The sequence below is a fragment of the Rhinopithecus roxellana genome, chromosome 6 (genome assembly GCF_007565055.1).
Source record: "Rhinopithecus roxellana isolate Shanxi Qingling chromosome 6, ASM756505v1, whole genome shotgun sequence".
NCBI lineage: Eukaryota > Metazoa > Chordata > Mammalia > Primates > Cercopithecidae > Rhinopithecus > Rhinopithecus roxellana.
The window spans coordinates 49,189,135-49,217,058 of NC_044554.1; the positions used below are offsets into that span (position 1 = coordinate 49,189,135).

The window sequence follows — 27,924 nt, forward strand, 5'->3', positions numbered from 1 at the left end:
TGGGTTCAAGCCAATTCTTGTGCCTCAGCCTCCCGAGTACAGCTGCGATTACAGGCATGCACCACCATGCCCAGATAATTTTTGTATTTTAGTAGAGGACGGGGTTTCACCATGTTGGCCAGACCAGTCTCGAACTCCTGACCTCAAGTGATCTGCCCGCCTCGGCCTCCCCAAAGTGATGGGCATTACAGGCGCTGAGCCACCTGTGGCCAGCCACGGGACCCACTTTACTCTTAATTTCCCCAAATCCTAGAACAGTGCGTGGCCCACAGGAAATCCACAGAATATATCTACAGAATGAATGAATGGCTTGCCAAAAGAATTAGGGCAAATAAGTAGATATCGAGTAAACGTCCACAACCACCTGCCCCATACCCTTTCAAGCTCTGGGGAGATGGCGGCTCCTGTGGGGTCCGGGATGCGGGGGTCTCCGTTCCTTTCATCCTTCCGCCTGGTGGGGGAGTCAAGTCTCCCAGGCGGAGAGCCCGGATGCAGGCGCGGCTAGGCGGCCCTCTCTGTGGTGAGCCCCCCGGGTCCCTCCTCCACAGCACCCGGAGTGCCTCTATGGTTCTTCCTGTCCTTAGTCGGGAGGGGGGCGCTGTGCGCAGGCGCGAGGGGATGACGCCGCCGCAGGACCGGAAGGAGTGTAGCGGCTGCCTCAGCGGCGGCGACGGAGCCCGCAGCTGCGGCTTCTGAAGAGTAAGTGGCGTGGGTAGCGAAGGCCGCCGAACCCGCCTGGCTAGCCGGCAGAGTGAGTGGCGAGTGGAGTGTCGGTCGCGGGGCGCGCTGGAGCTCCTGGGCGGGTCTGTGAGGCGAGGCGGCCTCTATGCGGGACGCCTCCGTGGATCTCCGGGGGTGGGGGCGGGGGCGCGGGCCGTGAGGGCCGCCGAGCTGAGGGGCGCGGGCCGAGGCCCGGGCGGGACCAGGCCAAAGGACTGGGCTGGGCGTCTCGAGCCCCGTGCGGTGGCGAGACGGGAGCGACAAAGGCGCTGAGCGACTGGGCGACCCCCTCCCGCCTCTTCGCGAAGTTTCGTGGGCCGGCCCTTTGAGTCGGCTGCGCGAGGGCGACAGCCTGAGAGACCGCGCTTCCCTCCCCCGGGCCCGAGGCCGCCGCGGAGGCGGGGCCGTGCACCCGAGCGCGGCCTGGAGGAGCGGCGGGGAAGCGGCCGGTCCCTGTGAACCCCAGCCCAGGCGGGCGGCGTTTTCCCACCTCTCCCCTCACAGCTGGAGCGGGTGTTATTCCGCGAAAGTTGGCGACTGTCGCCGGGCACTCGCCAGGGCGCCGCAAGTGCGTCAAACCCTTCTGTGGGGCGCTGGGGGCTGGCCCGGCTCCGGTGCCTGGGCTCTGAGCAGGGAGCGAGGCCGCTGTCCCCGCGTCGAGGTGCCCGGCTCCTGGTGGAACGGGACCAGGGATCCAAGACTTTGGGCCACTTGCAACTAACCCGGAGCGTGCGCGGCGTGCGGCTTACAGAAATTTCTGACAAATTCGCCAGGGCTCTGTGCATCCCTGAGGGCCTGGATAGCAATTGTCTCGGGTACTTTGATGGTGCAAAAAGAACGTTCTTTTTTTTTTTTTTTTTTTTTTTTTTTTTTTTTTTTTTGAGACGAAGTCTTGCTCTGTTGCCCAGGCTGGAGTGCAGTGACGCGGTCTCGGCTCACTGCAACCTCCGCCTCCCTGCGTCAAGCAATTCTCCTGCCTCAGCCTCACAGGGATTGCTTCAGCTGGAATTCCAGGCATGTGCCACCACACCTGGCTAATTTTTGTATTTGTAGTAGAGACAGGGTTTCACCATGTTGGCCAGGCTGGTCTCGAACTTCTGACCTCAGGTGATCCCTCCGCCTCGGCCTCCCAAAGTGCTACATAGTCTTTTCCAAAAACGTGTCAGCTGTGTTCTCCCGGGGCCCTTGGGCCCTTGGGCCCTTCAGTAAGAAGCGCCCTGGCTGAAAACCCAGTCGTTCACCTACAGAAGAAGCGCTGTGAGGTAGAGGGTGAGCAGGGCAGAGGGGCTCACAGTGGCCCTCACACACACCTGGCTCCAGCTTGGCCAGGCCATTTTGCCCTCGTGGGCCTGTGCCTCACCTCAAAAATGGGGTTTCTTCCCTTATGAAGAAGACCCATGAATTAATAATGGAATTGCCAGGAATGCTAAAAACTATCCAAGTTTGGTGTATTGTTTTCAAGCTGTTACTCCTGGAAGGGGCTGGGTTGGCATTGTTTTAGAGGTTAGGAGCCAAACATCAGCTCATCTATTCTCCAGCTGTTTTTTATCCTCCAGCTTCCTGCAATAGTCAGGCACAAAGTCTTAGAAAAATGGGTTTGTGCTGCTGTATGTTTTGGTGGGCAATAGTTAGGCACACTAGTATGTATCACCTTTGTTTACTGAATGGGATGCAGGTGGGGGACCAGAGCACATCCGCGTCCCTCGGAAACGGTGGCGTTTAAATGTAGTATGTCCCTTCAGTTCCTCTCTGCCCCACCCACCGCAGCCCATTGATTGAGCCTTTTTTTGGGGGCGGGGTGGGGGGGAGAGACGAGTCTGGCTCTGTTCAGGCTAAAGTGCAGTGGTGTGATCTCTGCCCACTGCACCCTCCACCTCCCAGATTCAAGTGATTCTCCTGCCTCAGCGTCCCGAGTAGCTGGGATTACAGGCGTGCGCCACCACGGCCGTCCAAGTTTTTTTGTTTTTTAAGAGACGGAGTCTGGCTCTGCTGCCCAACTCCTGGGTTTAAGTGACCCTCAGCCTCCCAAAGCGCAAGAATTACAGGCTTGAGCCACCGTGCTCTTGCAGAACATTCTTTACACGCTGAGAAGGGAGAGAGGAACGGGAAGATTTTATGAAACATCTCAATTTAGTCTGCTTGCTTTGAGGAAGAAGGCTAATAAATGGCCTGGCTTTGCCTTGGTTTTGTATTTCATAATTTATTGCGCCTGGGGTATGGGGAGTAGTGGTGGGTTTCAGGAAATGCCTGGAGAGTCTAGGCCAGATTTTGCAGCCCCTGGCAAACCTCACTGGAGGCTTTAGATTTTTACCCTAATTAGAGAAGCAGCAGCTAATAGAAGAGAACCCCTGAAGCCCTTGTGGAGAAATCAGATAAAGAAGGGTTAGGTATGAGTGAGACAGACTAAAAGTTAATGAATAGAGTAGTTGAGAGAGCTGGTGTTTGCTAGCTGTCCCTCTGTTGCTAACTCTACTACGAGTTACTATTTAATGTGTTTACAAAATTCTAGGCGTTCCTATATTTTAGATCTTTGGAGACATAATTCATTCTCATACCTGATGTCATCATTATAGCTGCATTATTGTCAAAGATTATAGAACATAGCCGGGCATGGTGTGGCTCATGCCTGTAATCCCAGCACTTTAGGGGGCTGAGGAGGGCGGATGACCTGAGGTCAGGAGTTCGAGACCAGCCTGGCCAACGTGATGAAACCCTGTCTCTACTAAAAATACAAAAGTTAGCCAGACGTGGTGGCGCATGCTTGTAATCTCAGCTACTTGGGAGGCTGAGGCAGGAGAATCACATGAACCCGGGAGGCAGAGGTTACAGTGATCCGAGATCATGCTACTGCACTCCAGCCTGGCTGACAGAGCGAGACTCCGTCTCAAAAATAGTAATAAATTTTTAAAAAGAAACTGAGGTGCTGAAAAATATCTAGTCTCAAAACTTGTAAGGGTCAGCTTGGAACTTGAACTCAGTTTGGACCCAGAGTTCGTGCCAGTAATTATCCTGCTATAATTAGTGAGTGCTATTTATTCTGAAAGTACATCTACTATTGAAAAGCATCTACTATGTGCCATCCAGTGTGCTGTGTCCTGGGGCTTTGGGATCAAGTAATACTTTGGTTCTGCCTTCTTAGAACGCAAGTTTTAGCAGAGGAGACCGAAATTACACAGTTTCCTAAGTAAGTATATGAAATTATTGTTGTAAGTACTTTGAAGAAATGAGGTACGTACGTTGTGTGATTGAACTAGGGAGGAACATCTAGGGGATAGTCAGGAATAGTTTTTCTCAAGAGAAAGCAAAGAACCGAATAGAGTTAATTTGGTCCAAGAGGCAGTGAAGAAGAATAGTCCAGCTGAGGAAGAGCCTGCAGTGGAAGAAGGAGCAAATCGTGGAACTGAACCGTTGCTACTACTGAGTGGTGAATGCAGGGGGAAAAGGTATGAGGTAAGGCCCGCTATGTCAGCAAGGTCAGGTGATGGTAGCGTTTTGTAGGCCATGGTTCCACCATGGTGAGATTTGTGGTTTAAAAGAAATAACTCAGTGCTATATGAAAATATGTCAAGGGATGGAGCCTGCAAGGCAGTACTTGGGCTAGAAGCAGAAGCATGTCCTTTGGTCACAGAAGATTCAGTTCTAAAAAGGTCGTTGAAAACATTGATTTTACCCTCCACACATGAGGATGAAGAAAATCTTGATGTTTTATGTTAAACTATTTAGCCCGCCCACTGAAGATTTTGAGTTTAATTTTTGATTTAAAACCTTTCCTATTGTAAAAATGCACTGATAATAGGATTCTTAGAATTTTTAAACTCTAGACTAATTGTTTGCATATTTATATCCGTAATCATGGATGTTATTTTACTGTAGTTATTTTGTCCACTTATTAAAGTTAACACAATTTTCATTTTCTTTCTCTGAACTCATCATCTGCTTTGTTCTTCCTTAATAGCATCACCATCCTGTGGTCACCTGATCTCAGCATCTAGGTCAACTTTGATTCCTTCTTCTTGCCCTGATGGCCAATGACATACACAGATCCCATCGACTCTAACTCTGCAGTCAGTGTCTTGTATTATTTTCCTCCCCGTAGATACTGTTTTCCTCCCCCTAGGTACTGTTGGCTCTTGTTTCCTGGGTTTCCTGGCACCAGTTGTCTCCTACAGGCCATCTTACGCATTGCAGCCAGGTTGATTTTTCTAAAGCACAGTTGTCATTGCGTTGCTTCCCATTGGCTAGAAAATAAAATCTGAGCTCTGTTTCAGTTATCTGTTGATGCATAACAAACCACCTGAATACTCACTGGCTTCATAGAATAATTTTGTTTGTTGACAGTTTTATGAGTCAGGAGAATTGAGAAGTGCTGACGTTGGCCATTTTTCTCTGGTCCACATGCTATCCTTAGAGGTGGCCAGTGCTGGAGCATCCGCTTCCATAATGGCTTCTTCGTTCACATGCCTTGTCGAAGACTGCTGGAAGGCTGGGCTCAGCTGGCTCTTTCCCTCCGCATGTAGTGTCAGGGCTTTCTGTGTGATCTCTCAGCAGGGTTTTCAGACTTTTTACCTGATGACTCTGGGCCCAGGAGCCCTAAGTGAAAGCTGCTGTGCCTTTTGTTTTCTTTCTTTCTCTTTTTTTCTTTTCTTTTCTTTCTTTCTTTTTTTTTTTTTTTGAGACAGAGTCTCCCTCTGTCGCACAGGCTGGGGTGCAGTGGCACAATATCAACTCACTGCAACCTCTGCCTCCTGGGTTCAAGCAATTCTTGTGCCTCAGTTTCCAGAGTAATTGGGATTACAGGCGTGTGCCACCGCACCCAGCTAATTTTTGTATTTTTTTAGTAGAGTTGCGGGCTGCTGTGCTTTTAAAGGATAAGCCCAAATCTGACACAGCTCTCACTTTGGCTTGATATGGCTATTCCTGCTCAACCTTCCCTGACTACCTGCCCTTCCCCTATAGTCTCTTTATTGCACTAGTAACTTTATTCTCTGATTGATGGGGCTCTGAGTTCTTTGAGACAAAAATCCACGTGAGAGTTTCTTTTGATGTATTCCCGATGATACATAACCAATTCTTGTTATATAAAATGCTGTAGTACAGTCAGCTCTCCGTATCCACAGCTTTCACATCTGGATATGGGGATCTGACAGTAAACTTTTTCTGTATTGATTTAATATTGATTATATTAGTACAGACTCAGGATGGATATCCAAAGAATGGTTAGGATGAGCAAGTGGTATTTGAATGAAAAACAATCGTTTATAGACATTTTTAAAAACATGCTAGGAAGAGGTACTGTGGAGGCCTGGTATGATATGGGCATGTCATCTTCCCGCCTGTGACTAGCTCTGCTTTGCCCACTTTTTCTTTTCTTTCTTTTTTGAGACGGAGTCTCTTTCTGTCACCCAGGCTGGAGTGCAGTGACACAATCTAGGCTCACTGCAACCTCTGCATCCTGGGTTCAAGCAATTCTCCTGGCTCAGCCTCCTGAGTAGCTGGGACTACAGGCGCCTGCAACCACGCCTGACTGGTTTTTGTATTTTTAGTAAAGACGGGGTTTCATCATGTTGGCCAGGCTGGTCTCGAACTCCTGACCTCAAATAATCCACCCACCTCGGCCTCCCAAAGTTTTGGGATTACAGGTGTGAGCCACCGTGCCTGGCCTGCTTTGCCCACTTTTTGCTGGAAAGTCAAGGGGATTAACTCATTAAATTTGAAAGTCTTTAATGACCCCCAAATCTGTTGCAGAAGTGGCAGGCATATTTACAGAAAGTATTCTGGAGAGCCAGGGGCACTACAGAGCCCCAGGATCATGCAGTAGTAGTTTAGGAGCATATACATAAGGAAAAATGGAGAAGCAACCTGAATAGAACAAGGAGAAGAAAATGATTTGTAGAAGACAGACTTAAGCATTCTGGTCACGAGGCAGTGAAGGTGAGATTTTGAAAACCAGAAAATTGGGTGAGAGAACCATGAGTGATTCTCTTTTCTTCTTGAGTTTCTTGTTTCCCATATTATCTGTAATAGGCAATACTTGATAACTGAAGAAAATCCTAATTGTTGTTGCCTTGGCCATGTTTCCTGCCTCTGGTTCTATAGCCATGATGAATAACAGCTCCAGTCTTTGACAGAGGAAGAAGTTTTTGGAGCCACTCGTTCAACAACTGTGCTAGGCATTAAAAATACAACTATAAATAAGAAAAGAGGCCAGGCACGGTGGCTTTTGCCTGTAATCTCACCACTTTGGTGAGTATCGGAGAGGGTGGATCACCTGAGGTCGGGAGTTCAAGACCAGCATAAGATGGTGAAATGCCATCTCTACTAAAAATACAAAATTAGCTGGGCATGGTGGCAACATGCCTGTAATCCCAGCTACTTGGGAGGCTGAGACAGGAGAATTGCTTGAACCCTAGAGGCGGAAGTTGCAGTGAACTGAGATTGTACCATTGCACTCCAGCCTGTGCAACAGGCTGAGTTTTTTTTTTTTTTGAACACTATTTTCAAGCCAAATGTCCTTTTTTTTTTTTTTTTTTTTTTCAGACAGAGTCTTGCTTTGTCACCCAAGCTGGAGTGCAGTGGCAGGATCTCAGCTCACTGAAACCTCCATTTCCCGGGTTCAAGCAAGTCTCCTGCCTCAGCCTCCCTGAGTAGCTGGGACGACACATGCGTGCCACCATGCTGGTTAATTTTTGTATTTTTAGTAGAGAAGTTTTTTTTGAAACTTTGTCTCAAAAAAAAAAGTAACTTGGAATGGGAAAATAAAGATTTTTTTTTCCTCTTGAACTGTATTTTATTAATAAACACTGGATTTCCTGTGTACTTGTGATTACGGTGCTTCTATTTTGATGGCATTGACCATATACAAAGTGGCTTCTCTTATTTTTCAACATAGCCTTATAATGTAAGAATAGATATTGCCATTTTTCTGTTTCTCAGGTAGCAGTTAATAAAAATAGCATAATGTAACACTTAGTATATGTCAGGCATTGTGCTAAAACTTTATGTAATTCAACTGATACAGTTTTTTAAAAGTTTTTATTTATTTATATTTATTTATTTATTTTTTTATTTATTGAGACGGAGTCTCGCTCTGTCGCCCAGGCTGTAGTGCAGTGGCGCAATCTTGGCTCACTGCAAGCTCCGTCTCCCGGGTTCACGCCATTCTCCTGCTTCAGCCTCCCGGGTAGCTGAGACTACAGTCGCCTGCTACCACACCCGGCTAATTTTTTTTGTGTGTATGTTTTTAGTAGAGACGGGGTTTCACCGTGTTAACCAGAATGGTCTTGATTTCCTGACCTCGTGATCTGCCTGCCTCGGCCTCCCAAAGTGCTGAGGTTATAGGCGTGAGCCACCGCGCCGGCCAAAAGTTTTTATTTTTTTAAATTAATGAATTTTTTTGGAGGTAGGTTCTCCCTCTGCCGCCTATGCTGGAGTGCAGTGGTGCTGTCATAACTCACTTGCAGCCTTGAACTCCTGGACTCAAAGGATCCTCTTGCCTCAGCTTCCACAGTCAAGCTGGGACTTGGGCACATGCCTCTCTACCTACCCGCAACTAATTTTAAAACAACTGCATTCTCATTTTACAAATGAGGAGATTGGCCCAGGAGATTGAACAATTTATTTGGAGCCACTGATTGACTAAATGGTGAAACCAAGATTTAAACATAAGGCAGTATGATCCGAAGCCCAGATAAAGAGACTGAGTGTGAGAGAGTTACATGACCTGATACAGAGACTTGCATTTAGTCAAGAGAAGAAATTCCATCATCAGACTTCTTTTCTTCTCACAAGTTGGGGCCACTGGTGTGCCACTCATGAGGACTTTTTTTTTTTTTTTTTTTTTTGAGACGGAGTCTCGCTCTGTCGCCCAGGCTGGAGTGCAGTGGCCAGATCTCAGCTCACTGCAAACTCCGCCTCCCGGGCTCACGCCATTCTCCTGCCTCAGCCTCCCGAGTAGCTGGGACTGCAGGCCCCCGCCACCTCGCCCGGCTAGTTTTTTGTATTTTTTAGTAGAGATGGGGTTTCACTGTGTTAGCCAGGATGGTCTCGATCTCCTGACCTTGTGATCCACCTGTCTCAGCCTCCCAAAGTGCTGGGATTACAGGCTTGAGCCACCACGCCCGGCCTCATGAGGACTTTTTTAAACCGTTACTAGTAATCTGCTTAACTACAAGCCTGACATTTCAACTAAATTAGCTGTAAAACGACCCACATCTCCCTTTGATTTCCAGTGTAAAATTGAAGGAAGCCAGTTGTGGCCAAAAGAAAGATAAGAAATTTGGCTTGAGGCCAGGCGCAGTGACTCACGCCTGTTACCCCAGGACTTTGGGAGGCCAAGGCAGGCAGATCACCTGAAGTCAAGAGTTCAAGATCAGCCTGGGCAACATGGCGAAACCACTTCTCTACTAAAAATACAAAAATTAACCAGCATGGTGGCACGCATGTGTCGTCCCAGCTACTCAGGGAGGCTGAGGCAGGAGACTTGCTTGAACCCGGGAAATGGAGGTTTCAGTGAGCTGAGATCTTGCCACTGCACTCCAGCTTGGGTGACAAAGCAAGACTCTGCCTCAAAAAAAAAAAAAAAAGAAAGGACATTTGGCTTGAAAATAGTGTTCAGAATACTTTTTAAAAATCTGACTGGGCACGGTGGCTCACGCCTGTAATCCCAGCACTTTGGGAGGCCAAGGCTGGCAAATCACGAGGTCAGGAGTTTGAGACCAGCCTGGCCAACATGGTGAAATGCCATCTCTACTAAAAATACAAAAAACTAGCTGGTGTGGTGGTGGGCACCTGTAATCCCTGCTACTCAGGAGGCTGAGGCAGGAGAGTCGCTTGAACCCAGGAGGCAGAGGTTGCAGTGAGCTGAGATTGTGCCACTACACTCCAGCCCAGGTGACAGTGGGAGACTCCGTCTCAAAAAAAAAAAAAAAAAAAAATCTTATTTGGGGAAAAAAAGAACTTAAATTAGATGCAGTTTAAATTTGATATCAGAGCCGTTCTTTTAAATATCATGCTACTTATAAATATCATCAGTATCATTTCAAATGAGAGACCCAGACTTAGGCTGGTATATGTCAGTTTTAAAAATGGGAATACCTGGGGCCAGGCACGGTGGCTCATGCCTGTAATCCCAGCACTTTGGAAGGCTGAGGCGGGATCACCAGAGGTCAGGAGTTCGAGACTAGCCTGGCCAACATGGTGAAACCGTGTGTCTACTAAAAAATATAAAATGTAGCCGGGCATGGTGGCATATGCCTGTAATCCCAGCTACTCTGGAGGGTGAGGCAGGAGAATCGCTTGAACCCTGGATGCAGAGGTTGCAGTGAGCCAGGATCATGCCATTGCACTCTAGCCTGGATGACAAGAGCGAAACTGTCTCAAAAAGAAGAAAGGAATACCTTTGTTCAGTTATAAATGCCAGAAAGTTCTGTTGTAAAACTTTGCTGACCTGGTTTTGGTATCTATCTATTTTGATGGTATCTATAACTTCACATTCTATAAGTTGAGAAAATACTGATATTATTTGACTATTAATTCTTTGTAGACATTTAATGAGAAGCCCCGATCTGGAGCTTACTGCCTCTGAGGCACAATGCTTTCTCCTAGGAAGGCAAAGAAAGTTGAGATTTTCTCAGAGAGGAAGAAGAGGATTGAATTGCTTAAACCTGGGAGATGGAAGTTGCAGTGAGCTGAGATCGCACCACTGCACTCCAGCCTCGGTGACAGAGCAAGAAGCACATTTAAATCTTGTGTTTACAGTAATTTGGTGTTTGTGGAGATTCTTTCTTGTCTAGTGTTTTTGTAACTGTTGTCCATGGAATGTGGCAATTTGAGGCGATGCAAAGACTATTGTGCTGTTACTACTGCTGTCTTCCCAGAATTTTCTTGTGGTTTTGTTTTATTTTATTTTATTTTTTTGAGACAGAGTTTCACTCTTGTTGCCTAGGCTGGAGTGCAATGGCTTCATCTCGGCTCACTGCAACCTCCATCTCCCCAATTCAAGCGATTCTCCTACCTCAGCCTCCCGAGTAGCTGCGATTACAAGCATGTGCCACCACACCCAGCTAATTTTTGTGTTTTTAGTAGAGACTGTTTCACCGGGTTGGCCGGGCTGGTCTCAAACTCCTGAGCTCAGGTGATCCACCCGCCTCGGCCTCCCAAAGTGCTGGGATTACAGGCATGAGCCACTGGGCCTGGCCTTTTGTTTTGTTTTGTTTTCCCCTAATAGAGACAAGATCTCACTATATTTCCCAGGCTGGTCTTAAACTCCTGGGCTCAAGTGATCCTCCTGCTTCAGCCTCTCAAAGTGCTAGGATTACAGACATGAGCTGCCACACCTGGTAATGTTTGTTTGTTTTTTTAATCAAAGTCTGGACATTATGAATGAAAAAACTGGAGGTTCCAAATGATACTCCCCCATTGTGGTTTAAGTTTTTTAGGTGTGCAAATTAGAGTACTGGCAGATCATCTTGATCCTGTCATGGTTTGGTCTGTATTAAGTCTGTTTTCATTTTGCTCTTAATCTTTAAGATTTGGCTTTCCTAGGATCTCAGATGAAAGCTCAGGGTTTACCAGCACTCCTCTACTTTAGTTGGGTTTGACCTTTAATCTCTCTCAACAGGCTGGGAGTGGTGGCTTATGCCTGTAATCCCAGTACTTTGGGAGGCCAAAGCAGGTGCATCACCTGAGGTCAGGAGTTCGAGACCAGCCTGGCCAACATAACAAAATCCCCTCTGTACTGAAAATACAAAAATTAGCTGGGCATGGTGGTGCGTGCCTGTAGTCCCTGCTACTTGGGAGGCTGAAGCAGGAAAATGGCTTGAACCCAGGAGGCGGAGGTTGCAGTGAGCCAAGATTGTACCATTACTGCAGCCTGGATGGCAGAGCAAAACTCCATCTCAAAAAAAAAATCCCTCTCAACAATATATGTTTGCTGAGGTCTCTGCTCAGCACTTTAGCTTTTCTGCTATTGGATTTTGGGGAGTCTAGTCCTGCATGTATGTAGCATAGGTCAGCAACTTGGTGGGGGCGGTGAGGAGGTTATTATTCTGGATTTTGGAGATTTATTTCTCAGTGGATTCTTCCTTGCTAGAATTTCGTCCCTTAAGTCTCAGCTACTTTGGCAGCCCCAAACTCTGACCTTCAGCTCCTCAGCCCATTGAAATTGCTGCTTCTGCCTCAGGTCCATTTTTTCACACTTAAGATTTGGGAAGTGCCTTCAGGAGACAAAAAATGCAGGATAAATGTGTCCTGTCCTAATGTGCGTCTCATTTTTCACGGATCAGAGCCCCTGAAATCCTGCCAGTCGGTTTTTCTCCGTTGCCTTCAAAGATGTGTTTTATATATTTGGTCTTTTTATAGTGGATTTGTAAGAAGAGGCAAAGAGTTTGTCCACTACAGGCTATTAATACTTTGTCATGACCAGAACCAAAGTCTCTGTAAAGTAAGGTGAATAATCATGCCAGGATTATTGGGATGTTGTTAGGATTAGATGTGTTATGCATGTAAAGGGATAAGAAAAATGGCTCATACATAGCAGCATCCTCATTTTGGCTTGTAATTTTATTCTCTCTGTTAGCTTCTGAAACAAGACCCAAGGACATTATTGTTGTACAACTATCTGGTGAATATCAGTCTCTAAACATACACACTCTAAACATACATATGCACCCTCTATAGTTGTATAGCATTTTAATTTCACCTTTTAAACATTTTTAAAAAGTTGTGCCACAGACGTTCGTTTCCTGAAATTAATACCCTGTTTCATTATTTTCTGTGCTATATGTGTTGTTTCTGTAATTCCACCTGTATTGGTCAGCTCAAGCCGACTGATACCATAGACTAACAAAATAGCATCGACTGGGTGACATTTAAAACAAATTTATTTTCTCACAGTTCTGGAATTTGGAAGTCTGAGAATAGAGTTTCAGCATTGTTGGATTCCGGTTATTTCTCTTCCTGGATCTCAGACAACTGCCTTCTCCCTGTGTTCTCACATGATGGAGAGAAAAAGCAAGCTCTCTGTTATCTCTTCTTCTCAGTGTGCCCAGCCATCATGAGGGCCCCACCTCCACGACTTCATCTAATTCTAATCACCTCCCACAGACTCCATCTCCAAATACCATTATATTGGAGGTCAGAGCTTCAATATAGTAATTTGGAGGCCAGGCGTGACACAGTTTAGAGCACCACTCATTTCTCTAAACTCAAGGGTTTTTTGTTTGTTTTTGTTTTAGTTTTTTGAGACATGTCTCTGTTACCCAGGCTGGAATGCAGTGGCATACTCATGGCTCACTGCAACATCAAACTCCTGGGTTCAGGAGATCCTCCTGCTTCAGACTCCTGAGTAGCTAGAACTATAGGAGCATGCCACCTATAGTGACAGGGTCTAGCTATAGAGACAGGGTCTAGCTATATTGCCCAGGCTGGTCTTGAACCCCTAGCGTCAAGTGATTCTCCCACCTTGGTATCCCAAGGATTGGTTTCCTGGATTACAAGTGTGAGCCATTGTGTCCAGCCAGGATTCATGTTTCTATTTCTTTTTTTCTTTTTTTTTTTCTTTTTTTGAGACAGAGTCTCGTTTTGTCACCCAGGCTGGAGTGTAGTGGTGCGATCTCGGCTCACTGCAACCTCTGCCTCCCGGGTTCAAGCAATTCTCCTGCCTCAGCCTCCCGAGTAGCTGGGGTTACGTGTGTATACCACCACACCCGGCTAATTTTTTTTTTTTTTTTTTTTTTTTTGTATTTTAGTAGAGACGGGGTTTCACTTGTGTTGCCCAGACTGGTGGCAAACTCCTGAGCTCAGGCAGTCTGCCCGCCTCAGCCTCCCGAAGTACTGGGATTACAGATGTGAGCCACCATGCCGGCCCCCCATTTCTTTTTCATGCTTTTTGTGTTTCAGAGGCAGGATCTTGCTCTCACCCTGGCTGGAGTGCAGTGGCATGATGGTGGCACACTGCAGTGTTGAACTCCTGGGTTCAAGCCATTCTCCTGCCTCATCTTCCTGAGTAGCTGGTACTACGGGTGTGCACCACCATGCCTTTTTTTTCGAGATGGAGTTTCACTCTGTTGCCTAGGCTGGAGTGCAGTGGCACGATCTCAGCTCACTGCAACCTCCCCCTGCCAAACTCAAGCAGTTCTCCTACCTCAGCCTCCCAAGTAGCTGGGATTACAGGTTCCCACCTGCTACCACACCCAGTTAATTTTTGTATTTTTAGTATAGATAGTCCTCACTATGTTGCCCAGGCTGGTCTCAAATTCCTGACCTTAAGCGATCCACTGGCCTTGACCCCCCAAAGTCCTGGGATTACAGGTATGAGCCACCATGCCTGGCCTTGAAGTTCATTTTTTTAATAGCTCTTTGGGTATCTGTGGGAGGTAAACTCTCTTAGTCTTTGAATGTGTAAAAATTGTTTTATCCCATCCTTACTTTTTTTTTTTTTTTTTTAAGAGAGTCTTGCTCTGTTTCCTAGACTGGAGTGCACTGGGTTGGTCATAGCTCACTGTAACCTTGGAACTCATGGGCTCAAGCAATCCTCTAGCCTCAGCCTCCCGAGTAAGTGGGACCACAGATGCGTGCCACCATGCCCAACTAATTTTTTTCAGTTTTTTGTAGAGATGGGGTCTCACCAAGTTTGCTCAGGCTGGTCTCAAATTTCTGGCCTCCAGCAGTTGTCCCGCTTTGGGTTCCCAAAGTGGTGAGATTATAGGCATGAACCACTGTAGCCAGCCCCTGCCCTTACTCTTGAAAAATAAGGGATCACAGAATTTGAAGTTTACAGTTATTTTTTCTCTACTACTTAAAGATCATATTTTATTACTTTGGTGTTAATTGCTTCTTATGAAGAGTCTTTTTTTTTTTTTTTTTTTTTTTTTTTAAGGAGACGGTGTCTTGCTCTATTGCCTAGGCTGGAGTACAGTGGCATGATCTTGGCCTACTGCAACCTCGGCCTCCAGGGTTCAGGTGATTCTCTCACCTCAACCTCCTGAACAGCTGGGATTACAGGTGCATGCCACCACACCAAGCTGATTTTTGTATTTTTAGTAGAGACAGCGTTTTGCCATGCTGACCAGGCTGGTCTCGAACTCCTGACTTCAAGTGATCCGCCCTCCTCAGCCTCCCAAAGTGCTGGGATTACAGGTGTGAGCCACCACGCCCAGCCTGAAGAGTCTATTTTTATCCTTGTTTTACGTCTGGTAGTTTTTGCAATTTTAATGTTTTACCTTATGACATATTTATGTGTGGTTTTATTTTTACTACTGTTCAGTAGACAGTATAGTTTCACCACACCCTTGCTTGAATGGATACTTACCTGTTTTGCTTTGTTTTATTTTTTAATAAATTTATTCTTTTGAGACAGAGTTTTGCTCTTGTCTCCCAACCTGGAGTTCAATGGCGCGATCTCAGCTAACTGCAACCTCTGCTTCCCAGGTTGAAGCAATTCTGCCTCAGCCTCCTAAGTAGCTGGGATTACAGGTGCCTGCCACCACACCTAGCTAATTTTTCGTATTTTTAGTAGAGGCAGGGTTTCGCCATGTTGGCCAGGCTGGTCTCAACTCCTGACCTCGAGTGGCCCGCCTGCCTTGGCCTCCCAAAGTGCTGAGATTACAGGCATGAGCCATTGCACCCAGCCATCTGTTTTATTTGTTAAAATCTTTATTGATACAGGCTGGACTTGGTGGTTCACAGCTGTAATCCCAGCACTTTGGGAAGCCAAGGCAGAAGGAATGCTTGAGACCAGGATATCCAGACCAGCCTGGGCAACATAGTGAGACCCTGTCTCTACCAAAATTTTTTAAAAATTTAGCTAGGCATGGTGGTACATGCCTGTAGTCCCAGCTACTCTGAGGCTGAGGCAGGAGGATTGCTTGAGCCCACAGGATCAAGGCTGCATTGAGCCATGATCGTACAGCTGCTCTCCAGCGGGGATGACAGAGAGAGACTCTGGCTCAAAAAAAAAGACTACAACCTCTGCCTACTGGGTTCAAGCTATTCTCCTGCCTCAGCCTTCCAAGTTGCTGGGATTACAGGTGCCTGCCACCACGCCTGGCAAATTTTTATATTTTTAGTAGAAATGGGGTTTCACCACTTTGGCAGGGCTGGTCTTGAACTCCTGACCTCAAGTGATCCGTCTTCCTCAGCCTCTCAAAGTGCTGGGATTACAGGTGTGAGCCACTGCTCCCAGCCCTCAAAGAAATCTTTATTGATATATAATTAAATTCTCTTCATTTTAGTATACAGTTCAGTGAGTTTTGACATGCATATACCCAAGTGACTACCACCACAGTCAATATATAGAGCATGACAGCCTGGAAAGGTTCCCTCATGTCACTTAATAGTTAATCTACCCAATCCCTCATTGGTACCCACCTTTTCTCCTTCCGTAATAGACATAGATTTTTTTAAATTTATTTTTTTGTCCCCATTATTCTCATATGAATCCATTTCCCAAATATTTCTGTTTCCTATCCCCAGAGTTCAATAGTTCTGCAGCTTTAGCCCCATCACTAGCTTCTGTGTTTCTGTTCCATTGCTGGTCCTTGGCTTTAACACCATGATACCTCTTTTTAAAGGAAGAGAGGGATGGATTTCAAAAATACAAGTCTACTACTCACGTCTGCTACCCAGATTTAACATATGTTCATGTTTTGCCTTGTTTGCTTTAAATATCTTCAAACGAAAGAAAAAAAATGTTATATGTAACTCAAGTTCAAGTTCCTTTTCATTCTCCCTTACCCAGAAATAGTCACTGTCCTGAAGTTGCTGAGGTCATTGTTAACGCATATTGTAATTGTAATTTTTTTTTTTTTTTTTTTTTTTTTTTTTTGAGACAGTCTGTCTCTGTCGCACAGGCTGGAGTGCAGTGGCATGATCTTGGCTCACTGCAACCTCTGCCTCCCGGGTTCTTGTGATTTTTCTGCCTTAACTTCCCAACTAGCTGGGATATCGGGCGCCCGTCACCACACCCTGGTAATTTTTGTATTTTTATTATTTATTTATTATTATTTTTTTAATTTTTAGTAGAGACAGGGTTTCACCTTGTTGGCCAGGATGGTCTCAATCTCCAGACCTCGTGATCCCCCCACCTCGGCCTCCCAAAGTGCTGGGATTACAGGTGTGAGCCACTGCACCCGGCCATGTGTGCGTATGTGTGGGGTGTTTTTTTTTTTTTTTCCAGATGGAGTCTCGCTCTGTTGCCCAGGCTGGAGTGCAGTGGCGCAATCTCGGCTCACTGCAAGCTCCGCCTCATGGGTTCATGCCATTCTCCTGCCTCAGCCTCCCGAGTAGCTGGGACTACAGATGCCTGCCACCACGCCCGGCTAATTTTTGTATTTTTTGTAGAGATGGGTTTTCACCATGTTGGTCAGGCTGGTCTCGAACTCCTGACCTCATGACCTTCCCGCTTCGGCCTCCCAAAGTTCTGGGATTACAGGCATGAGCCATTGCATCTGGCTGAAACATAATTCATTTTCTGATTTGCCTTTCCCTGATTATTAGTGAGGTTGAGCATCTTCTGTGTTTTCTTTTTTGTGAATTGCCTATTAATACCCTTAACTCATTTCTTTGTTAACATATTTGTATCAAGATGTGAATTCTCTGTCTGTACTTTGTCTCTTTAATATGTGTATTTTAAAAATATGTTTTCATGCCATACGTTTTGAGTTTTCGTGGGTTTTTTTTTTTTTTTTTTGACCTACTTCCTTGGATATGTTTTCTTAAGGAATGTTTTCAGCATAAGCTTCAGATGTCCCCTGACCAGATACATGGCAAGAATTTTGATACTCCCTCTTTCTTACTGCCTCTTTGCTTCCTTTTCAGACCTTTTGAAACAGATGGTCACCATGTTTAGATATTAGCAGTCCCGTATGTGCATGTCTGCGTTTGAAAATGGCAGAGGGAAACAGCAATGAAGAGGTGATTCACTTGAACAACTTTCACTGCCATCGGGGACAAGGTAAGTTGTTTGCTCTCACTTTATCCCTTTCCCTGTGGCTTTTTCTTTTAGTATCACAGCTCTGTCTTTTGAAATGATCCTGTTTTGTACCATTTAGAATCCAGGGACATTTCATTTTTAGATGTAAAAAGACTAGACTAGAATTAGATAATGATATTGCTGGCATGAATGAAGTGTAAGACTCATTCATTACAACGAGATTCATAAGCTGTTAATTTGCTGGCAAGACACTGTTAATGTGCAGTCATTGAGTCTTAAGAGAGAGTGTCAGCATCAGTTTTTGAAGGCATGGTGATTATAAAGGAGTGCTCCACTAGGCCTTTATGACCTGAAATACTGCAGGTGATGCTGAACCTGTCTTGTCCTCCCGTGATCCTTAATTTCTTTTTTGCCAGAATGTTCTGGCTTAGCCTTGAGGGGAATTTTGGAACATGTATTTTTTTGTTCTACAGTTTTGTTTTGTTTTGTTTTCTTTTTTTGAGACGGAATTTCGCTCGTTACCCAGGCTGAAGTGCAATGGCGTAATATTGGCTCATCACAACCTCCGCCTCCTGGGTTCAAGCAATTCTCCTGCCTTAGCCTCCCGAGTAGCTGGAATTACAGGCATGTGCCACTACGCCCTGCTAATTTTGTATTTTTAGTAGAGATGGGGTTTCTCCATATTGGTCAGGCTGGTCTTGATCTCCCGACCTCAGGTGATCCGCCTGCCTCAGCCTCCCAAAGTGCTGGGATTACAGGCATGAATCACTGCGCCCAGCCTGTTCTACAGTTATTAAAGTTTTGGGGAATTTTATTGCTTTTTAAAGGGAATAGTGCTTGCTATTCTATAACATTCTTAAATGTGTATGAAATTTCCTGTTAAGTTCGAATTCACATTTACACTTGGGCTAAAAGGAAAAAATTCATGCTGAGGTGTAGAAGAACCCTGATGTTCATTTTTTGCAATTATAAATTCCATGGGAGAGGTTATACTGGTTTTGTTTTCTCTCATTGATAATATTTTGTGTTTACAAAGATGATTTTTCTAGTAGAGAGTAAATTACATTTGACTTTAGAAAAATGACTCCCCCAGGCCAGGCGTGGTGGCTCACACCTGTAATCCCAGCACTTTGGGAGGCCAAGGCTGGTGGATCACGAGGTCAGGAGTTCAAGACCAGCCTGACCAACATGGTGAAACCCTGTCTCTACTAAAAAATACAAAAATTAGCTGGGCGTGGTGGTGCATGCCTGTAGTCCCAGCTACTTGGGAGGCTGAGGCAGGAGAATCGCTTGAACCTGGGTGGTAGAGGTTGTAGTGAGCCGAGATTGCGCCACTGCACTCCAGCCTGAGCGACAGAGCAAAGATTCCGTCTCAAAAAAAAAAAAAAAGAAGAGAAATGACTCCACCAAAACTTAAGTACAAATAGCCTACTGTTGATTGGAAGCCTTACTGATAACAAATAGTCAGCACATGTGTTTTATATTGTATACTATATTCTTATAATAAAGTGAACTACAGAAAAGAAGTGTTATTAAGAAAATCATAAGGAAGAGAAAGAAAATATAGTTGCTATTCCTTAAGTAGAAGTGGACCATTCTGAAGGTCTTCATCTTTATCATCCTCACATTGAGTAGGCTGAAGAGGAGGAGGAAGAAGAGGGGTTGGTCCTTGTATTAGTTGGTTCTCCACTGGCTGTAAAGAAATGCCCAAGATGGGTAATTTATAAAGAAAGAGAAGAGGTTTAATTGGTTCACAATTCTGTAGGCTGTATAGGAAACATAGTGGCCTCTGCTTCTGGGGAGATCTTAGGAAACTTATGACAGAAGGAGAAGGGGAAGCAGGCTTGTCTCACATGGCTGGAGCAGGAATAAGAGGGATTGGGGAAGAGGTGCCACACACTTTTAAACAACCAGATTTCACAAGAACTCACTGTTGCAACCAGAGGGGATGGTGCTAAATCATTTATGAAATACCACCCCCATGATCCTATCACCTCCCACCAGGCCCCATCTCCAACATTGGGGATTACGGTTGAATATGAAATTTGGACAGGGACACAGATCCAAACCATACTATTCTGCCCCAGCGCCTCCCAAATCTCTTGTCCTTCTCACATTGCTAAATACAATTATGCCTTCCCAACAGTCCCCAGAGTCTTAACTCATTCCAGCATTAACTCAAAAGTTCAGTCTTATCTGAGACAAGTCTAATCCCTTCCACCTATGAGCCTGTAAAGTCAAAAACAAGTTAGTTATTCCCAAGATACAATTGGGGGTACATATATTGGGTATATGCTCCTGTTCCAAAAGGGAGAAATTGGCCAAAAGAAAGGCGCGAGAGGTCCCACACAAGTTCAAAACCCAGTAGGGCAGTCATTAAATCTTAAAGGTCCAAAATAATCTCCTTTGACTCCACATTTCACATTCAGGGCACACTGGTGCAAGGGATAGGCTCCTGAAAGCCTTGTGCAGTCCTGCTGTTTTAGGAGTAACACAAGTGGAAGAAAATCTGCAAATAAGTGGACCCACACTGTTCAAATCCGTGTTGCTCAAGAGTCAACTGTGTATTTGGCTTTCAGAGCATTTAAAATTCAGCAAATTTTATTAGGTGAATAAGTCAAGAGTAATAAAATTGCTCAAGCTATGCAAATTATGAGTACAAAAGAAGGACTAATTTTCAGGATTTTATTAATAGTGTATTCTAACTTGGTAGTGATTGTAGCCATAATTTATTGGATTCAGGCAATTTTTAATCTTAGTTATAACTTGTATTTATGATCATTTCAAAATTTTCTGTACATGTATATCCAATTAATGTTGTAGTTGTTTTTTGTTTTTTAATTGGATCTTAAATATACTTGAACAGTTTTTTTAAGAACAACTAATTCCTTTTGGAAAATTACTGACTTTGGAGATGTATTTTGTTAGACGAGTATGTATACTCTGCACCCATCGTGAGAACTTTTTTCAGGTGTATAGAGTTTTGTTTTTATTAGCTGCATTAATTTTTTTTTCTTTAATCAAGAGAGGGTCTCACAATGTTGCCTGGCAAGACTAGTCTTGACCTGCTGGGCTCAAGTGATCCAGTTGCCTCTGCCTCACAAAGTGCTAGGATTACAGGTGTGAACCACTGCTCCTGGCCAGCATTAATAATTTTTTTTTTTTTTTTTAGACGGAGTCTCGCTCTGTCACCCAGGCTGGAGTGCAGTGGCCGGATCTCAGCTCACTGCAAGCTCCGCCTCCCGGGTTCCCGCCATTTTCCTGCCTCAGCCTCCCGAGTAGCTGGGACTACAGGCGCCCGCCACCTCGCCCGGCTAGTTTTTTGTATTTTTAGTAGAGACGGGGTTTCACCATGTTAGCCAGGATGGTCTTGATCTCCTGACCTCGTGATCCGCCCGTCTTGGCCTCCCAAAGTGCTGGGATTACAGGCTTGAGCCACCGCGCCCGGCCATTAATAATTTTTATTATGCATGAACCTCTGTAGTTTTTTTTTAAAGTGTATAGTTCAGTGAGTTTTGACAAATGAATATACCACCTGAATTACGATATAGAACATTTTCTATCACTCCAAAAAGATTCCCTTGTGCCTCTTTGCAGTCAGTTCTTACCCCACTCCAGGCCTAAGAAAACCACTAATCTGCTTTTTTTCACTCTATAATTTCATATAAATGGAATTATACATACTGTATATATTCTTTGTACCTGAATTCTTTTGTGAAAGGTAATGTTTTGAGATTCATCCCTGTTGTCGCATATATCAGTAATTCATTCCTTTTTAATTGCTAAATAGTGTTTTTACCTACTCATCTATGATTCTATACCTCGTGGAAATAGGCTTAAAAATGAAGGTAAAATAAAGATTTAAAAAGATTTTGTCAGGAATGAAAAAAGGTACATCATGCAAATGGCCACACACACCCCCCCCAAAAAAATGCTGATATATCTGTGTAATATCTGATAAAATTGATAGAAACTCCAGCCAGAAGCATTGATAGAGTTCATAATGATAAAAGTTTCAGTACACTGGGAAGATAAAATAGTGCTAATCCCTGTATACTTTGTAACATGATAGAAAAATATACAAAGCAAAGATTGGCAAATCTAAAAACAGAATTGGACAAATCCACCATTATAGTGGGGATTTTTAAGACTTGTTTCAGTAACTGAAAGAGCAAGCACACACACACACTTGTATGAATATAGAAGATTGGAAGAACGCGGTGAAAAAATGTAATAAACATAGGTGGGATTCTGCACCCAGTGTAAGAAGAAATCACAATGAAAATTAGAAGATTATTTTGAATTACATGATAATGAAAATATAGCCTCTTATATTTATGAGATACATGTAATGCCATGTTTTGAAGAAAACTTGTGGCCTAAAACACATTAAACAAGAAGTAAAAAGCTCAGCCAGGCGCAGTGGCTCATGCTTGTAATCCCAGCACTTTGGAAGGCCAAAGTGGGAGGATAACTTGAGCCTAGGATTTTGAGACCGGCCTGGACAACATGATGAGATTCCTATCTCTACAAAAAATTAAATATAAAACAATTAGCTGGGTATGGTGGTCTTGGGTTCACCAGGTCCCAGGTACTTCGGATACCAAGATGGGAGGATCACTTGAACCCAGTAGGTCAAGGCTTCAGAGAACTGGGTTCATGCTATTGTACTCCAGCCTGGGCAACAGAGAGCGACCCTGTCGCAAAATAAAACAAAAAACAAAAACAAACCCAGCCTAGCCAACATGGGAAACCCCATCTCTACTAAAAGTACAAAAATTAGCCGGGCATGATGTTGCAAGCCTGTAATCCCAGCTACTTGGGAGGCTGAGGCACGAGAATCGCTTGAACCCAGGAGGCAGAGGTTGCAGTGAGCCAGTATAACTAGGGCTCAGCAAATTTAAAGAGCTGAGTTAATATTTTAGCCTTGCGGGCCACGTGGTTTCTGTTGCAACTATTCGGCTATACCATTGTAGCATGAAAGCAACTGTGTTGGTCCACTTTCACACTGCTATGAAGAAATGCCTGAGACTGGGTAATTTATAAAGGAAAGAGGTTTAATTGACTCACAGTTCCACATTGCTGGGAAGGCCTCTGGAAAATTACTGTCATGGCAAAAGACAGAGAAGAAGCAGGCACCCTCTTAGGCAGGATAGAGTGAGTGCAAGGAGGGGAAATGCCAGTGCTTATAAAACCATCAGATACCTCAAGACTCACAATCACGGGAGCAGAATGGGGGAAACTGGCCCCATGATCCGATTACCTCCACCTGGTCCTGCTCTTGACACGTGGGGATTATGGGATTACAATTCAAGATGATATTCTGGGTGGGGACACAGCCAAACCATGTCAGAATCTATAGACAGTATATAAATGAATGAGCATGGTTGTGTTCCCATAAGGACGTGAAGCAGCATACTATCCTACACTGCAGATGGGAGTGTAAATTGGTATAATTTGGAAAATTTGTTTAGTGTTAACTGCCAAAATGGAGCATATGCTTACCCAATGACTCAGCATTTCTACTCCTAGAATGTGTGCAACTGAGTACACCAAAGACTTGCACAAGAGTGTTCATAATAGCATTATCTATGATAGTCTAAACTGCCACGTACTCAAATGTTTATCAACAGAAGAAGGAGTAATTTATGTTGTATTCATATAGTGGATTATAGACAACAAAGAATTATAGCAGCATGCAATATGGATGTATCTCAGACATTATTTGCAGGAAAGCCAGACACAGAATATATACTCAAAAACATGCAAAACTTACCTGTGCAATTAGAAGTCCTCCCTTTGGGGATGAAGGAGAGCAGAGATTGGGAGAAGCACAGGGAGGCTACTAATGTGCTATAAATATTTCGTGACCTTGTGGTGGTGATTATACACAGATGTCCCTTTTGTGTTAATTCATGGAGCTGTACACTTGATTTGTAGACCATGCTGTGTTTTTATACTTTGAAAAGCTAATTGGAACCTTCCATGTGGTATGTTGTGTGGTATCTTGTCAAACACTGGACTTTATTATAAGGTGATAGGTTCGTTCATTCCCTCCCTCCCTCCTTCCTTCCGTCCATCCTTCCCTCCCTCCTTCCTTCCTTCTTCCTTTCCTTTCCTCCCTTCCTCCCTTCCTCCGTTCCTCCCTTCTTCCTTCCTTCCCCTCCCATTCCTTCCCTTCCCTCCCCTTCCTTCCTTTCCTCCTCCTCTCCTCCTTCCTGTCCTTCAGTTCCCTCCCTCCCATCTTTCCTTCCTTTTTTTTTTTTTTTTTTTTTTGCCTGAAACAGGGTCTTGCTCTAGCACCCAGGCTGGAGTGCAGTGTCATGATCTTGGCTTACCGCAGCCTCCACCTCCCAGGTTTAAGCGATTCTCCTGCCTCAGTCTCCCAGGTGGCTGGAATTACAGTTGCATGCCACCACACCGGGCTAATTTTTGTATTTATAGTAGAGATGGGGTTTCACCATGTTGGCCAGGCTGGTCTCGAACTCCTGACCTCAAGTGATCTGCCTGTCTAGGCCTCCTAAAGTTCTGGGATTGCTGGCGTGAGCCACCGTGCCCAACCTAAACCAACTTTTTCATTGGGTACACCAAGATTGTGTGTCTTTTTCTTGGGTCAGTTCTTCAAGAGAGGAATCTACAATTTCCTGTGGATGCAGGGGTCTTATTCACTATGACCATTTTCAGTGGTGTATCTTTTCTTTTCTTGACTCCTATGCCTCATGTACCAGTGTCTAGAGCTTTTCTTTGCTCAGTATCTCTTCAGAATGATCCCCCATACATTTGTCTTCTGAAATGGCTGAGTGAGGAGCTTGGCAAATCCTCATCCTTAAAAATCCACAATTAAGTCGGGCATGGTGGCTCATGCCTGTCACCCCAGTGACTTCTTGGGAGGCCGAGGTGGGAGGATCACTTGAGGCCAGGAGTTCAAGGCCAGTATAGGAACATAGTGAGACTCCATCTCTACAAAAAAAATTTTTTTTTTTTTTTTTTTTTAAGACGGAGTCTCTCTCTGTCGCCTAGGCTGGAGTGCAGTGGCCAGATCTCAACTCACTGCAAGCTCTGCTTCCTGTGTTCACGCCATTCTCCTGCCTTAGCCTCCTGAGTAGCAGCGACTACAGGCACCCGCCACCTTGCTCAGCTAGTTTTTTGTATTTTTTTAGTAGAGACGGGGTTTCACCGTGTTAGCCAGGATGGTCTCGATCTCTTGACCTCGTGATCCACCCGTCTCGGCCTCCCAAAGTGCTGGGATTACAGGCTTGAGCCACTGTGCCCGGCCAAAAAAAAAATTTTTTTTAATTAACTGTTCATCGTAGTGTGTCCTAGCTACTTGAGAAGCTGAGGTGGGAGGATTGCTTGAGCCTAGGAGGTTGAAGCTGCAGTGATCTATGATCACACCATTGTACTCCAGCCTGGGTGATAGAGCAAGACCCTGTCCCAGACACACACACACAACACACACACAAAAGAAAAACATTACAGCTTTAATGGAAGAATTTCAGAAATTGCAGTGATGAGATGCCTCTTTCTTTTCTTCTGTCTCTCTTCTTCCATTCTTTTCGGTTACTTAATGACTTTTTTTTTTTTTTTAATTTGAGACGAGGTCTCACTGTCACCCAGACTGGAGTGCAGTGGTGCGATCTCAGCTCACTGCAATCTCTGCCTCCCGAGTTCAAATGATTCTCTTGCCTCAGCCTCCTGAGTAGCTGGGTTTACAGGCGTGTGCCACAACGGCTGGCTAATTTTTGTATTTTTAGTAGAGACGGCATTTCACCATGTTGATCAGGCTGGTCTCAAACTCCTGACCTCATGATCCAACCACCTTGGCCTCCCAAAGTGCTGGGATTACAGGCCTGAGTCACTGCTCCCGGCCAGTGCTTTTTTTTAAATTGTTCAATTTAACCTTTGATATTCCTATGGAACTAGACAGAAAAAAATACCAGTTTGTGTTACCCGGTAATTCATATCAAACATGGCCTGTTTTCAAATCGATAAAAGGAAGTAAAGACCTTGAATAGAATTACTACATCTAGATGTTTAGATTATATATATATATATATAATTTTTTTTTTTTTTTTGAGATGGAGTCTCGCTTTGTCGCCCAGGCTGGAGTGCAGTGGCCGGATCTCAGCTCACTGCAAGCTCCGCCTCCCGGGTTCACGCCATTCTCCTGCCTCAGCCTCCTGAGTAGCTGGGACTACAGGCGCCCGCCACCTCGCCCGGCTAGTTTTTTGTATTTTTAGTAGAGACGGGGTTTCACTGGGTTAGCCAGGATGGTCTTGATCTCCTGACCTTGTGATCCACCCATCTCGGCCTCCCAAAGTGCTGGGATTACAGGCTTGAGCCACCGCGCCCGGCCTGGTTAGATTATATATTTTAAAGGAAACTTGGAAAGTTAAATTGCTGACTGTCATAGGTGCTAAATGGGTGCTTAACTAAAGCATTGAAATAGGTTCGCTTAAATGATTCTTAAAGTTTGTGTTTAAGATGAGCAAATTTCAATATTTTAAATAATTAAACTTTTACTATTTTTGAGTGATAATTTTTTCAGACCAAACAATTTAAATAAAATAGCCACTTATTCCCGGGAGGAATAGAGATGGATTGAGAGACCATTATTTCACTTTAAAGAAATTGGCAGTCCAGAAAATTTTATGAACAGATTTCTCCAACCTAGTATGAGAAAAAGTTGATAATCTTGAGCATAGTAATTGTCAGATGTTCTCTAGCAGTTCCCAAAATGTGTTATTGGCAAAAGTCAGCATAGAAACATGGCTTTTAATGCTTAAGTGCATGGGCTGCTTAAGGAGGTACGTTACACTAGTAGCCATGAAGTTGACTTTAGGCTGTACGCTTGTCAGGACAAACTTAAAGGGTTGGATGTGATAGTGCCAGCCTCCCAGTAACAGTGTTCTCTGCTTTCCTGTAGAGTGGATCAATCTCAGAGATGGGCCCATCACCATATCTGACTCCTCAGATGAGGAAGGGATTCCAATGCTGGTCACCCCAGCTCCTCAGCAGCATGAAGAAGAGGACCTGGATGATGATGTCATCCTGACAGAAGTGAGTTTTCTTTAAACTTACATTGAGACATTATTGCAAATTGGTGATCTGAGTTTTCAGCCACTCTTGTGGGCCTTGTTGTAGAACAGCTAAGAGCACCTCTTCTACTCGTTCTGAGAACAGCCTCTTTTCCATTCTACCTCATGTCCCCTTAGATTTAGAAGCTGTATGTTTCAGTCTGCTTCTGGATTGAGTATCTGTACCGTCGTTCCATCTGACTATTAATGCACCACATTGCACTGTTGTCATTGCTACAACATTATAGTGTATCTTACTTTTGGATTGGCCTTATTCTCTCCATATTGTCCCACATTTTTCAGAATCATCCTGGATAGTCTTGCACTTAAATTTTTATATGGAGTTTACAATCAACTTTTTAAGTTCCAAAATATAAATAGATATATATGTAATCAGTTTGCCTAATCCAAAACAAATCTTCCTGTTATATTTATAGAGCAATTTTTATGATCCTACTCTTTCTAACCAAGAACAAATTTTGTCTTTTCATGTAGTCAAGACTTTTTATATTCCTCAGCCAGAAAGCATTTTGAATTTTTCTTAATATAGATCTTAAATATTTTTTGTTTTTCTTGATTATTTTATATTTTCTGTTCCTTTTGTGAATGACATCTTTTCTTTCATTGTACTTTTATTTTTTTGAGACGGAGTTTCGCTCTTTTGCCCAGATTGGAGTGCAGTGGTGTGATCTCGGCTCACTGCAACATCCACTTTCTGATTTCAAGCGATTCTCCTGCCTCAGCCTCCCGAGTAGCTAGGATTATAGGTGCCTGCCACCACGCCTGGCTAATTTTTGTATTTTTAGTAGAGACGAGTTTAACCATTTTGGCCAGGCTGATCTCGAACTCCTGACTTCGTGATCCGCCCCCCCCCCCCCCCCGACCTCCCAAAGTGCTGGGATTATAGGCATGAGCCACCGCGCCCAGCCCTTTCATTGTACTTTTAAACTGTGTTTTTTAAACTACAAGTCTGTTGCCTTTTTTTTTTTTTTTTTTTTTTTTTAGTTTAAAGATCCCAATTGGCTTTATTGTGGTTCTAGAGCCAATCAACACTTCCTTCCATAAAATTCAGTAGGTGTTCTGAGCTTCGCAGAAGTGGTTGGCTTTATAGACAGAGAAGGGCTAAAAAGAGCAGAAGCAAAGTCCTTTCAAAGTTACTTTTCTTGTCAGACTGGGACAAGGAGACAGAAAAGAGAA

At 44.4% G+C, this 27,924-nt stretch overlaps 1 long non-coding RNA gene across 1 annotated transcript; it reads left to right on the forward strand.

Annotated features, from left to right (window-relative positions):
- Window positions 1–635: 635 nt before the first annotated feature.
- Window positions 636–26,738, forward strand: LOC115898241. Its single transcript, XR_004057932.1, has 3 exons — window positions 636–699; window positions 17,536–17,671; window positions 26,577–26,738. It is a non-coding gene; the product is annotated as an uncharacterized LOC115898241 (long non-coding RNA).
- The last annotated feature ends 1,186 nt before the right edge of the window (window positions 26,739–27,924 follow it).